Genomic DNA, 12,129 nt, shown 5'->3' on the forward strand with positions numbered 1-12,129 from the left:
GAGTGTAGCGTCTGGGTGAAGCATATACGGTCTACGTTTAAGGATCTAGGGTCTACGGTGTGGTATCTAGGATTAATGGACTACCGTCTGGACTTAGCGTCTATGGTTAAAGGATTATAGACAAGCGTCTCGGGTCTAGGGTTTAGTATCTAGGATTAAGTCTCCAGCGTCTAGGCTTAAGGCTTTACAGTTTAGCATCTAGTCTTAAGGTCTAGGGTTTAGAGCTTTGCGTCTAGGATGAACGGTCTATGGTATAGAGTGAAGCGTTTGGGGTTAAGCATATACGGTATACGTTTAAGGATCTAGGGTCTACGGTGTGGTATCTAGGATTAATGGACTACCGTCTGGTCTTAGCTTCTAGGGTTAAAGGATTATAGAGCAGCGTTTCGTATCAAGGGTTTAGTATCTAGGATTAAGTCTCCAGCGTCTAGGCTTAAGGCTTTACAGTTTAGCATCTAGTCTTAAGGTCTAGGGTTTAGAGCTTTGCGTCTAGGATGAACGGTCTGTGGTATAGAGTGTAGCATCTTGGGTGAAGCATATACGGTCTACGATTAAGGATGTGGGTTCTACGGTGTGGTATCTAGGATTAATGGACTACCGTCTAGACTTAGTGTCTATAGTTAATGGATTATAGAGACGTGTCTAGGGTTTAGTATCTAGGATTAAGGCTCCAGTGTCTAGGCTTAAGGCTTTACAGTTTAGCATCTAGTGATAATGTCTAGTATTTAGAGCTTTGAGTCTAGGATGAGCGGTCTATGGTAGAGAGTGTAGCGTCTGGGGTGAAGCATATACGGTCTACGTTTAAGGATCTAGGGTCTACGGTGTGATATCTAGGATTAATGGACTACCGTCTGGACTTAGCGACTATGGTTAAATGATTATAGACAAGCGTCTCGGGTCTAGGGTTTAGTATCTAGGATTAAGTCTCCAGCGTCTAGGCTTAAGGCTTTACAGTTTAGCATCTAGTCTTAAGGTCTAGGCTTGAGAGCTTTGCGTCTAGGATGAACGGTCTATGGTATAGAGTGTAGCGTCTGGGGTGAAGCATATACGGTCTACGTTTAAGGATCTAGGGTCTACGGTGTAGGATCTAGGATTAATGGACTACCGTCTGGACTTAGCGTCTATGGTTAAAGGATTATAGACAAGCGTCTCGGGTCTAGGGTTTAGTATCTAGGATTAAGTCTCCAGCGTCTAGGCTTAAGGCTTTATAGTTTAGCATCTAGTCTTAAGGTCTAGGGTTTAGAGCTTTGCGTCTAGGATGAACGGTCTATGGTATAGAGTGTAGCGTCTGGGTGAAGCATATACGGTCTACGTTTAAGGATCTAGGGTCTACGGTGTGGTATCTAGGATTAATGGACTACCGTCTGGACTTAGCGTCTATGGTTAAAGGATTATAGACAAGCGTCTCGGGTCTAGGGTTTAGTATCTAGGATTAAGGCTCCAGCGTCTAGGCTTAAGGCTTTATAGTTTAGCATCTAGTCTTAAGGTCTAGGGTTTAGAGCTTTGCGTCTAGGATGAACGGTCTATGGTATAGAGTGTAGCGTCTGTGGTGAAGCATATACGGTCTACGTTTAAGGATCTGGGGCCTACGGTGTAGGATCTAAGATTAATGGACTACCGTCTGGACTTAGCGTCTAGGGTTAAAGGATTATAGAGAAGCGTCTCGGGTCTAGGGTTAGGTATCTAGGATTAAGGCTCCAGCGTCTAGGCTTAAGGCTTTATAGTTTAGCATCTAGCCTTAAGGTCTAGGGTTGAGAGCTTTGCGTCTAGGATGAACGGTCTATGGTATAGAGTGTAGCGTCTGGGATGAAGCATATACGGTCTACGTTTAAGGATCTAGGGTCTACGGTGTGGTATCTAGGATTAATGGACTACCGTCTGGACTTAGCGTCTATGGTTAAATGATTATAGACAAGCGTCTCGGGTCTAGGGTTTAGTATCTAGGATTAAGTCTCCAGCGTCTAGGCTTAAGGCTTTACAGTTTAGCATCTAGTCTTAAGGTCTAGGGTTGAGAGCTTTGCGTCTAGGATGAACGGTCTATGGTATAGAGTGTAGCGTCTTGGGTGAAGCATATACGGTCTACGTTTAAGGATCTAGGGTCTACGGTGTAGGATCTAGGATTAATGGACTACCGTCTGGACTTAGCGTCTATGGTTAAAGGATTATAGACAAGTGTCTCGGGTCTAGGCTTTAGTATCTAGGATTAAGTCTCCAGCGTCTAGGCTTAAGGCTTTATAGTTTAGCATCTAGTCTTAAGGTCTAGGGTTGAGAGCTTTGCGTCTAGGATGAACGGTCTATGGTATAGAGTGTAGCGTCTGGGGTGAAGCATATACTGTCTACGTTTAAGGATCTAGGGTCTACGGTGTGGTATCTAAGATTAATGGACTACCGTCTGGACTTAGCGTCTATGGTTAAAGGATTATAGACAAGCGTCTCGGGTCTAGGGTTTAGTATCTAGGATTAAGTCTCCAGCGTCTAGGCTTAAGGCTTTATAGTTTAGCATCTAGTGTTAAGGTCTAGGGTTGAGAGCTTTGCGTCTAGGATGAACGGTCTAAGGTATAGAGTGTAGAGTCTGGTATTAAGCATATATGGTCTACGTTTAAGGATCTAGGGTCTACGGTGTGCTATCTAGGATTAATGGACTACCATCTGGACTTAGCGTCTATGTTTAAAGTATTATATACAAGCGTCTCGGGTCTAGGGTTTAGTATCTAGGATTAAGTCTCCAGCATCTAGGCTTAAGGCTTTACAGTTTAGCATCTAGTCTTAAGGTCTAGGGTTGAGAGCTTTGCGTCTAGGATGAACAGTCTATGGTATAGAGTGTAGCGTCTGGGGTGAAGCATATACGGTCTACGTTTAAGGATCTAGGGTCTACGGTGTAGGATCTAGGATTGATGGACTACCGTTTTGAATTAGCGTCTAGCGTTAAAGGATTATATATAAGTGTCTAGTGTCCAGGGTTTAGTATCTAGGATTAAGGCTGCAGCTTCTAGGGTTAAGGCTTTATAGTTTAGCATCTAGGGTTTAGAGTTTTCCGTCTAGGATTAACGGTCTATGGTGTAGAGTTTATCGTCTGGGGTTAAGGTTCCACGGTTTACATTTAAAGATCTAGGGTCTAGTATCTAGGATTAATCGACTACTGTCTGGACTAAACGTCTAGGCTTAGAGGATTATAGATAAGCGTCTAGGGTCTATATCTAGTGTTAGGGGTCCAGTGTATAGGTTTTATGATGTAAGCTTAAGTGTCTAGGGTCTGCAGTTAAATGCCCAGGGTAAAGGTTGCAGCGTCTAGGGTTCAGTATCTGGTATTCATGGTCCATTCTCCAGTGTCTAGGGTTTATGATTTAGGCTTAAGGATCTAGTGTTAAAGGACTAGGGTCTGGAGTTCAGTACCCAGGGTCAAAGGTCCAGCATCTAGGGTTTATGATGCAGGCTTAAGTGTCTAGGGTTAAGGGTTTCGAGTCTGGAATTAAGTGACCAGGGTCAAAAGTACTGTGTCTAGGCTGTAGTGTCTATGGAATAGTGCCTAGTGTTTAGACCGTAGGCTTAACAGTCTAGAGTTAGGCGTCTGGGGTCTGGAAATAAGTGCCCAGGGTCCAGGGTCTAGTGTCAAGGGTCCAGTATGTAAGTGCCAGTTTCTAGGGTTTAGGCTGTAGGCTTAAGGGTTTAGAGTTAAAGGCCTAGGGTCTAGAGTTCAGTGCCCAGGGTCAAGGGTCTAGCATCTAGGGGTGTAGTATCTAGGATTAAGGGTCCAGTGTCTAGGGTTTTGCCTGTAGTCTTAAGGGTCTAGAGTTAGGCATCTGGTATCTGGAGATATCTGCCAAGAGTCAAGGCTCTAGTGTCTAGGATTTAGTGTCTAGGATTAAGGGTCCAGGGTCTGGGGTTTATGATGTAGGCTTAAGGGTCTAGGGTTTAGTATCTAGGATTAAGTGTCCAGTGTCTAGAGTTTATGATGTAGGCTTAAGTGTCTAGGGTCTGCAGTTAAGTGCCCAGGGTAAAGGTTGCAGCGTCTAGGGTTCAGTACCTGGTATTAAGGGTTCACTCTCCAGTATCTAGCGTTTATGATGTAGGCTTAAGGCTCTAGGGTTAAGGGTTCGAGTCCGGAGTTAAGTGACCAGGGTCAAGGGTACAGTGTCTAGTCTTTAGACCATAGGCTTAAGGGTCTAGAGTTAGGCCTCTAGGGTCTTGAGCTAAGTGCCCAGGGTCAAGGGTCTTGTGTCCACGGTCCAGCATCTAGGGTCCAGTGTGTAGTGTTGATAATGTATGCTTAAGGGTCTAGGGTAAGGAGTTCAGTGCTCAGGTTCAAAGGTCTAGCGTCTAGGGTTTAGTACCTAGGATTAAGGGTCTAGCATACAATTTCTAGATTTTAGGGTCTAGGTTTTAGGCTGTAGGCTTAAAGGGCACTTAACTCCAGTCCCTAGAGCTGTAACTGTAGACCCTGAAGCCTACAGCCTAAACCCTAAACAGTAGACCCTAGACACGTACACTATCAACTGCACGCTAAACCCGTGAACCTGGGCATTTATTTCCAGACAACAGACGCCTAACTCAACACTCATAATACTACAGTCTAGACAGTCGAAACTACACCCTAGACACTGGACATTAGACCCTGGGCACTTAACTCCAGACTCTCTACCCATAACTATAGACCGTGAAGCCGATAGCCTAAACCCTAAACACTGCTCACTGGACCCTACACGGTAGACAATGGACCCTAGATATTAAGCCCTAGACCATAGACCCTTGACCCTGGGCACTTAACTCTAGACCCTAGACCTTTATGCATACAGCCTAAACCCTAGACCCTGGACCCTTAATCCTAGATACTAAACCCTAGACGCTAGACCACTGAGCATGGGCACTTATCTCCAGACCCCAGACGCATAAGTCTAGACCATTAAGCCTGTGGTCTAGACACTACACCCTAGACACTGGACCACAGACACTGGACCATTCAAAATGGTCACGTAACTCCAGAATCGAAACCCTAGACCCATAAGACTACATCATAAACCCTAGACACTGGACCCTTAATCCTAGATACTAAAACCTAGATCCCACATCCTGGACACTGGACACTTATTTTCTGACCCCAGCAGCCTAACTCTAGACCCTTAAGCCTATGGTCTAAAGCCTAGACAGTAGACTCTAGAAACTGGACATTAGACACTGGACCCTAGACTCTTAATCCTAGATACTAAAGAATAGAATCTTGACCCTGGGCACTGAACTCCAGACCCTAGACCCTTAAGGCTGCAGCTTAAAGCCTTGACACTGCACCCTTACTCCTAGATACTAAACCATAGACAGTAGAGCCTTGACCCTGGGCACTGAACTGAAGACCCTAGGCCGTTAACTCTAGACCCTTAAGCCTGCAGCCTAAAACCTAGACACAAGACTCTAGACACTGGACACTAGAAACTGGACTCTAGACCCTTGACCCTAGATACCAAATCCTAGATGCTATCCCCTTGACCCTGGGTACTTATCTCCAGGCCCGAGGCGCCTAAATCTAGAAACTTAAGCCTACCATCTAAAGACTAAACTCTACACCCTAGATACTTGACCCTAGACACTAGAGCCTTGACCCTAGGCACATAACTACAGACCCTAGTTGCATAACTCTAGACCCTGAAGCCTACAGCCTAAACCCTCAACACTGGACCCTAGATACTGGATCCTAGTCACTAGAGCCTTGACCCTGGGCACTTAACTCCATACCCTAGACCCTTAAGCCTACAGCCTAAATGCGAGACACTAGACCCTAGACACTGCAATCTAGACTGTTAACTCTATATACTAAACCCTAGACCCTTAATCTTAGATGTTTTACTCTAGAAACTTAACCCTACTCTCTTGCTTGGCCCTTATTTGTAAACCATAGACTTTAGATTCTTTACCCTTGACCCTAGGCCCTGGGTGCTTAACTCCAGAATCTAAATCCTTAACCGTAGACCCTTAAGCTAATAAACTGGGAGCAGCAGAGCAATTAGCTAATTAGGAAAGGCCAGTAAGTCCAAGCTCAGCTGGGTTAGTTCTGGACCTGTTAATGAATTGAATACAGCTGCGAAGCAGCTCACCTGCTAAATTTAGATTTGCCTGCTAAAAAGGTGAAAAGGCTGCCTTTCTGGCCACCAGACCGGTGCCATCCTGAGAGCATGAAGAAGAGTGTGGCCAGCAGGTCAGGGAGGTTGTTCTGCCCCTCTGCCCTGGTGAGGCCCCATCCGGAGAAGTGTGTGTGGTTCTGGGCTCCCAGTTCAGGAGGGACAAGGAGAGAGTCCAGCCCAGGTCTGCAGACATGCTGAAGGGACTGGAGCATCTGCTGGTGAGGAAAGGCTGGGAGAGCTGGGGCTGTTCATGTAGAGAGGAGGAGACTGAGTGGGGATCTCATCAGTGCTGGTCAATATCTAGAGGGGGTGGGAGGAGGGGGTGGGAAGAGGTGGGGGACCGAACTCTTCTCGGTGCTGTCCAGTGAGAGGACAAGGGGCAATGGGCACAAGCTGTAGCTCAGGAGAGTCAAACTGAACATGAGGAACAACTTCTTTCCTGTGAGGGTGGCAGAGGCCTGGGACAGGCTGCCCAGAGAGGTTGTGGAATCTCCTTCTTTGGAGACACTCCAAAGCCAGCTGGATGTGTTCCTGTGGAACCTACTGTAGGAGATCCTGCTCTAGCAGGGGCTTGGCCTGTGTGATCTCTAGAGGTCCCTGCCAACCCCAGCACTCTGTGATTCTGTTTGGAAAGGCATGGTAGTGGATACACAGAAAGTTTTCCTTTGCTCTATGGAGTTTTTGCAGCAGAGTTTGGTGAGGTGTTTTGTCTGACACTTGTAGTCTCTGAAGTGTGGAACCTGCAAAACAGAAGGTGCTGTTAGATGAGCAGACATTGAAAGGCAACTGCAAAGCCCAACATGCTGATTTCAGAATTCTGCATCTATAGGTCAATATTTCTCTGAGTAGTTTTGTGCTTCTTCTCTCCAGTCCAGTATGAGAAGATTGAGGAGCAGCTGCAGAAACACTACAGCACTTAGCTGAAGAAATTCCGGAATCTGACCTACATGGAGCAGCTCCTGGATGATCAGCGCCAGACAAAGCAAGAGGTGTTTGAGGTAAAAGGGCTTAGAAATGCTCAGCAAGGCTGCACATCCTGTGGTTCTTGACTCAGGGTGCTTAACTCCAGACCCTAGACATGTAACTCTAGACCCTAAAGCCTACAGCCTAAAACCTATACACGGGACCCTGGATACTAGACACGGGAACCTTAACCCTGGGCACTGAACTCCAGACCCTAGACCCTTAAGCCTAGACCCTTAAGCCTACATCCTATGCGCTAGACACTGGACCCTAGACACTAGAGCGTTGACCCTGGACACTTATCTCTAGACCATAGACCCTTAAGCCTACAGCCTAAACCCTAGATACTGGACCCTAGACACTAGAGCCTTGATCCTGGCACTAAACCATAGACCGCGTACCCTAGACCGTGGACCCTGGACCCTTAAACATAGACCTTAAGACTAGACCGCTGACTTTAGGCCCTTCACCCGAGACATTTAACTCTAGACCACGGACCCTAGACCTTTAACCCTAGACCCTTAATTGCAGACAGTGGACCCTAGGCCCTTAATCCTTGACCCTTAATGCTTGATCATAGACCCTTAACCCTAGGCTGCAGACCCGTAACCCTTAAACCTAGACTCTTAACCCTAGACACTTACCGTAGAATGCGGACCCTAGACTCTTTACTATAGACCCTTAATCCTAGAGCCTTAACCCTAGACCACGGACCTTGGACTCTTAACCTTAGACCCTTCACCATAGACCCTTAACCCTAGACCGCAGACCCTAGACCCTTAACCCTAGACTGCAGACCCTAAACCATTAATCTTAGACCCTTAACCCTAGACCCTTATTTCTAAACCACGGACCCTAGACCCTTAACTTCTACGTCTAGGACTGACAGTCTATGGTATAGAGTGCAGCATCTGGGGTTAAGCATATACTGTCTATGTTTAAGGGTCTAGGGTTTAGTATCTAGGATTGATGGACTACCGTTTGGAATTAGTGTCTAGCGTTACAGGATTATAGATAAGAGTCTCGTGTCTAGGGCTTAGGATCTAGGATTAAGGCTGCAGCTTCTAGGGTTAAGGCTTTATAGTTTAGCATCTAGGGTTAAGGTCTAGAGTTTAGAGTTCTATGTCTGGGACTAACGGTCTATGGTATAGAGTGCAGCATCTGGGGTTAAGCATATATGGTCTACGATTAATGATTTAGGGTCTAGGGTTTAGTATCTAGGATTAAGGCTGAAGCTTCTAGGGTTAAGGCTTTACAGTTTAGCATCTTGGATTAAGGTCTAGGGTTGAGAGCTTTGCGTCTAGGATGAACGGTTTATCGTATAGAGTGTAGCGTCTGGGGTGAAGCATATACGGTCTACGTTTAAGGATCTAGGGTCTACGGTGTAGGATCTAGGATTGATGGACTACCGTCTAGGGTTAAAGGATTATATATAAGTGTCTAGTGTCCAGGGTTTAGTATCTAGGATTAAGGCTGCAGCTTCTAGGGTTAAGGCTTTATAGTTTAGCATCTAGGGTTTAGAGTTTTCCGTCTAGGATTAACGGTCTATGGTGTAGAGTTTATCGTCTGGGGTTAAGGTTCCACGGTTTACATTTAAAGATCTAGGGTCTAGTATCTAGGATTAATCGACTACTGTCTGGACTAAACGTCTAGGCTTAGAGGATTATAGATAAGCGTCTAGGGTCTATATCTAGTGTTAGGGGTCCAGTGTATAGGTTTTATGATGTAAGCTTAAGTGTCTAGGGTCTGCAGTTAAATGCCCAGGGTAAAGGTTGCAGCGTCTAGGGTTCAGTATCTGGTATTCATGGTCCATTCTCCAGTGTCTAGGGTTTATGATTTAGGCTTAAGGATCTAGTGTTAAAGGACTAGGGTCTGGAGTTCAGTACCCAGGGTCAAAGGTCCAGCATCTAGGGTTTATGATGCAGGCTTAAGTGTCTAGGGTTAAGGGTTTCGAGTCTGGAATTAAGTGACCAGGGTCAAAAGTACTGTGTCTAGGCTGTAGTGTCTATGGAATAGTGCCTAGGGTTTAGACCGTAGGCTTAACAGTCTAGAGTTAGGCGTCTGGGGTCTGGAAATAAGTGCCCAGGGTCCAGGGTCTAGTGTCAAGGGTCCAGTATGTAAGTGCCAGTTTCTAGGGTTTAGGCTGTAGGCTTAAGGGTTTAGAGTTAAAGGCCTAGGGTCTAGAGTTCAGTGCCCAGGGTCAAGGGTCTAGCATCTAGGGTGTAGTATCTAGGATTAAGGGTCCAGTGTCTAGGGTTTTGCCTGTAGTCTTAAGGGTCTAGAGTTAGGCATCTGGTATCTGGAGATATCTGCCAAGAGTCAAGGCTCTAGTGTCTAGGATTTAGTGTCTAGGATTAAGGGTCCAGTGTCTAGAGTTTATGATGTAGGCTTAAGTGTCTAGGGTCTGCAGTTAAGTGCCCAGGGTAAAGGTTGCAGCGTCTAGGGTTCAGTACCTGGTATTAAGGGTTCACTCTCCAGTATCTAGCGTTTATGATGTAGGCTTAAGGCTCTAGGGTTAAGGGTTTCGAGTCCGGAGTTAAGTGACCAGGGTCAAGGGTACAGTGTCTAGTCTTTAGACCATAGGCTTAAGGGTCTAGACTTAGGCCTCTAGGGTCTTGAGCTAAGTGCCCAGGGTCAAGGGTCTTGTGTCCACGGTCCAGCATCTAGGGTCCAGTGTGTAGTGTTGATAATGTATGCTTAAGGGTCTAGGGTAAGGAGTTCAGTGCTCAGGTTCAAAGGTCTAGCGTGTAGGGTTTAGTACCTAGGATTAAGGGTCTAGCATACAATTTCTAGATTTTAGGGTCTAGGTTTTAGGCTGTAGGCTTAAAGGGCACTTAACTCCAGTCCCTAGAGCTGTAACTGTAGACCCTGAAGCCTACAGCCTAAACCCTAAACAGTAGACCCTAGACACGTACACTATCAACTGCACGCTAAACCCGTGAACCTGGGCATTTATTTCCAGACAACAGACGCCTAACTCAACACTCATAATACTACAGTCTAGACAGTCGAAACTACACCCTAGACACTGGACATTAGACCCTGGGCACTTAACTCCAGACTCTCTACCCATAACTATAGACCGTGAAGCCGATAGCCTAAACCCTAAACACTGCTCACTGGACCCTACACGGTAGACAATGGACCCTAGATATTAAGCCCTAGACCATAGACCCTTGACCCTGGGCACTTAACTCTAGACCCTAGACCTTTATGCATACAGCCTAAACCCTAGACCCTGGACCCTGGACCCTTAATCCTAGATACTAAACCCTAGACGCTAGACCACTGAGCATGGGCACTTATCTCCAGACCCCAGACGCATAAGTCTAGACCATTAAGCCTGTGGTCTAGACACTACACCCTAGACACTGGACCACAGACACTGGACCATTCAAAATGGTCACGTAACTCCAGAATCGAAACCCTAGACCCATAAGACTACATCATAAACCCTAGACACTGGACCCTTAATCCTAGATACTAAAACCTAGATCCCACATCCTGGACACTGGACACTTATTTTCTGACCCCAGCAGCCTAACTCTAGACCCTTAAGCCTATGGTCTAAAGCCTAGACAGTAGACTCTAGAAACTGGACATTAGACACTGGACCCTAGACTCTTAATCCTAGATACTAAAGAATAGAATCTTGACCCTGGGCACTGAACTCCAGACCCTAGACCCTTAAGGCTGCAGCTTAAAGCCTTGACACTGCACCCTTACTCCTAGATACTAAACCATAGACAGTAGAGCCTTGACCCTGGGCACTGAACTGAAGACCCTAGGCCGTTAACTCTAGACCCTTAAGCCTGCAGCCTAAAACCTAGACACAAGACTCTAGACACTGGACACTAGAAACTGGACTCTAGACCCTTGACCCTAGATACCAAATCCTAGATGCTATCCCCTTGACCCTGGGTACTTATCTCCAGGCCCGAGGCGCCTAAATCTAGAAACTTAAGCCTACCATCTAAAGACTAAACTCTACACCCTAGATACTTGACCCTAGACACTAGAGCCTTGACCCTAGGCACATAACTACAGACCCTAGTTGCCTAACTCTAGACCCTGAAGCCTACAGCCTAAACCCTCAACACTGGACCCTAGATACTGGATCCTAGTCACTAGAGCCTTGACCCTGGGCACTTAACTCCAGACCCTAGACCCTTAAGCCTACAGCCTAAATGCGAGACACTAGACCCTAGACACTGCAATCTAGACTGTTAACTCTATATACTAAACCCTAGACCCTTAATCTTAGATGTTTTACTCTAGAAACTTAACCCTACTCTCTTGCTTGGCCCTTATTTGTAAACCATAGACTTTAGATTCTTTACCCTTGACCCTAGGCCCTGGGTGCTTAACTCCAGAATCTAAATCCTTAACCGTAGACCCTTAAGCTAATAAACTGGGAGCAGCAGAGCAATTAGCTAATTAGGAAAGGCCAGTAAGTCCAAGCTCAGCTGGGTTAGTTCTGGACCTGTTAATGAATTGAATACAGCTGCGAAGCAGCTCACCTGCTAAATTTAGATTTGCCTGCTAAAAAGGTGAAAAGGCTGCCTTTCTGGCCACCAGACCGGTGCCATCCTGAGAGCATGAAGAAGAGTGTGGCCAGCAGGTCAGGGAGGTTGTTCTGCCCCTCTGCCCTGGTGAGGCCCCATCCGGAGAAGTGTGTGTGGTTCTGGGCTCCCAGTTCAGGAGGGACAAGGAGAGAGTCCAGCCCAGGTCTGCAGAGATGCTGAAGGGACTGGAGCATCTGCTGGTGAGGAAAAGCTGGGAGAGCTGGGGCTGTTCATGTAGAGAGGAGGAGACTGAGTGGGGATCTCATGAGTGCTGGTCAATATCTAGAGGGGGTGGGAGGAGGGGGGGACCAGACTCTTCTCAGTGCTGTCCAGTGAGAGGACAAGGGGCACTGGGCACAAGCTGTAGCTCAGGAGAGTCAAACTGAACATGAGGAACAACTTCTTTCCTGTGAGGGTGGCAGAGGCCTGGGACAGGCTGCCCAGAGAGGTTGTGGAATCTCCTTCTTTGGAGACCTTCCAAAGCCAGCTGG

This window comes from Apus apus, chromosome 4 (assembly GCF_020740795.1).
Source record: "Apus apus isolate bApuApu2 chromosome 4, bApuApu2.pri.cur, whole genome shotgun sequence".
In the NCBI taxonomy this organism is placed as follows: Eukaryota; Metazoa; Chordata; class Aves; order Apodiformes; family Apodidae; genus Apus; species Apus apus.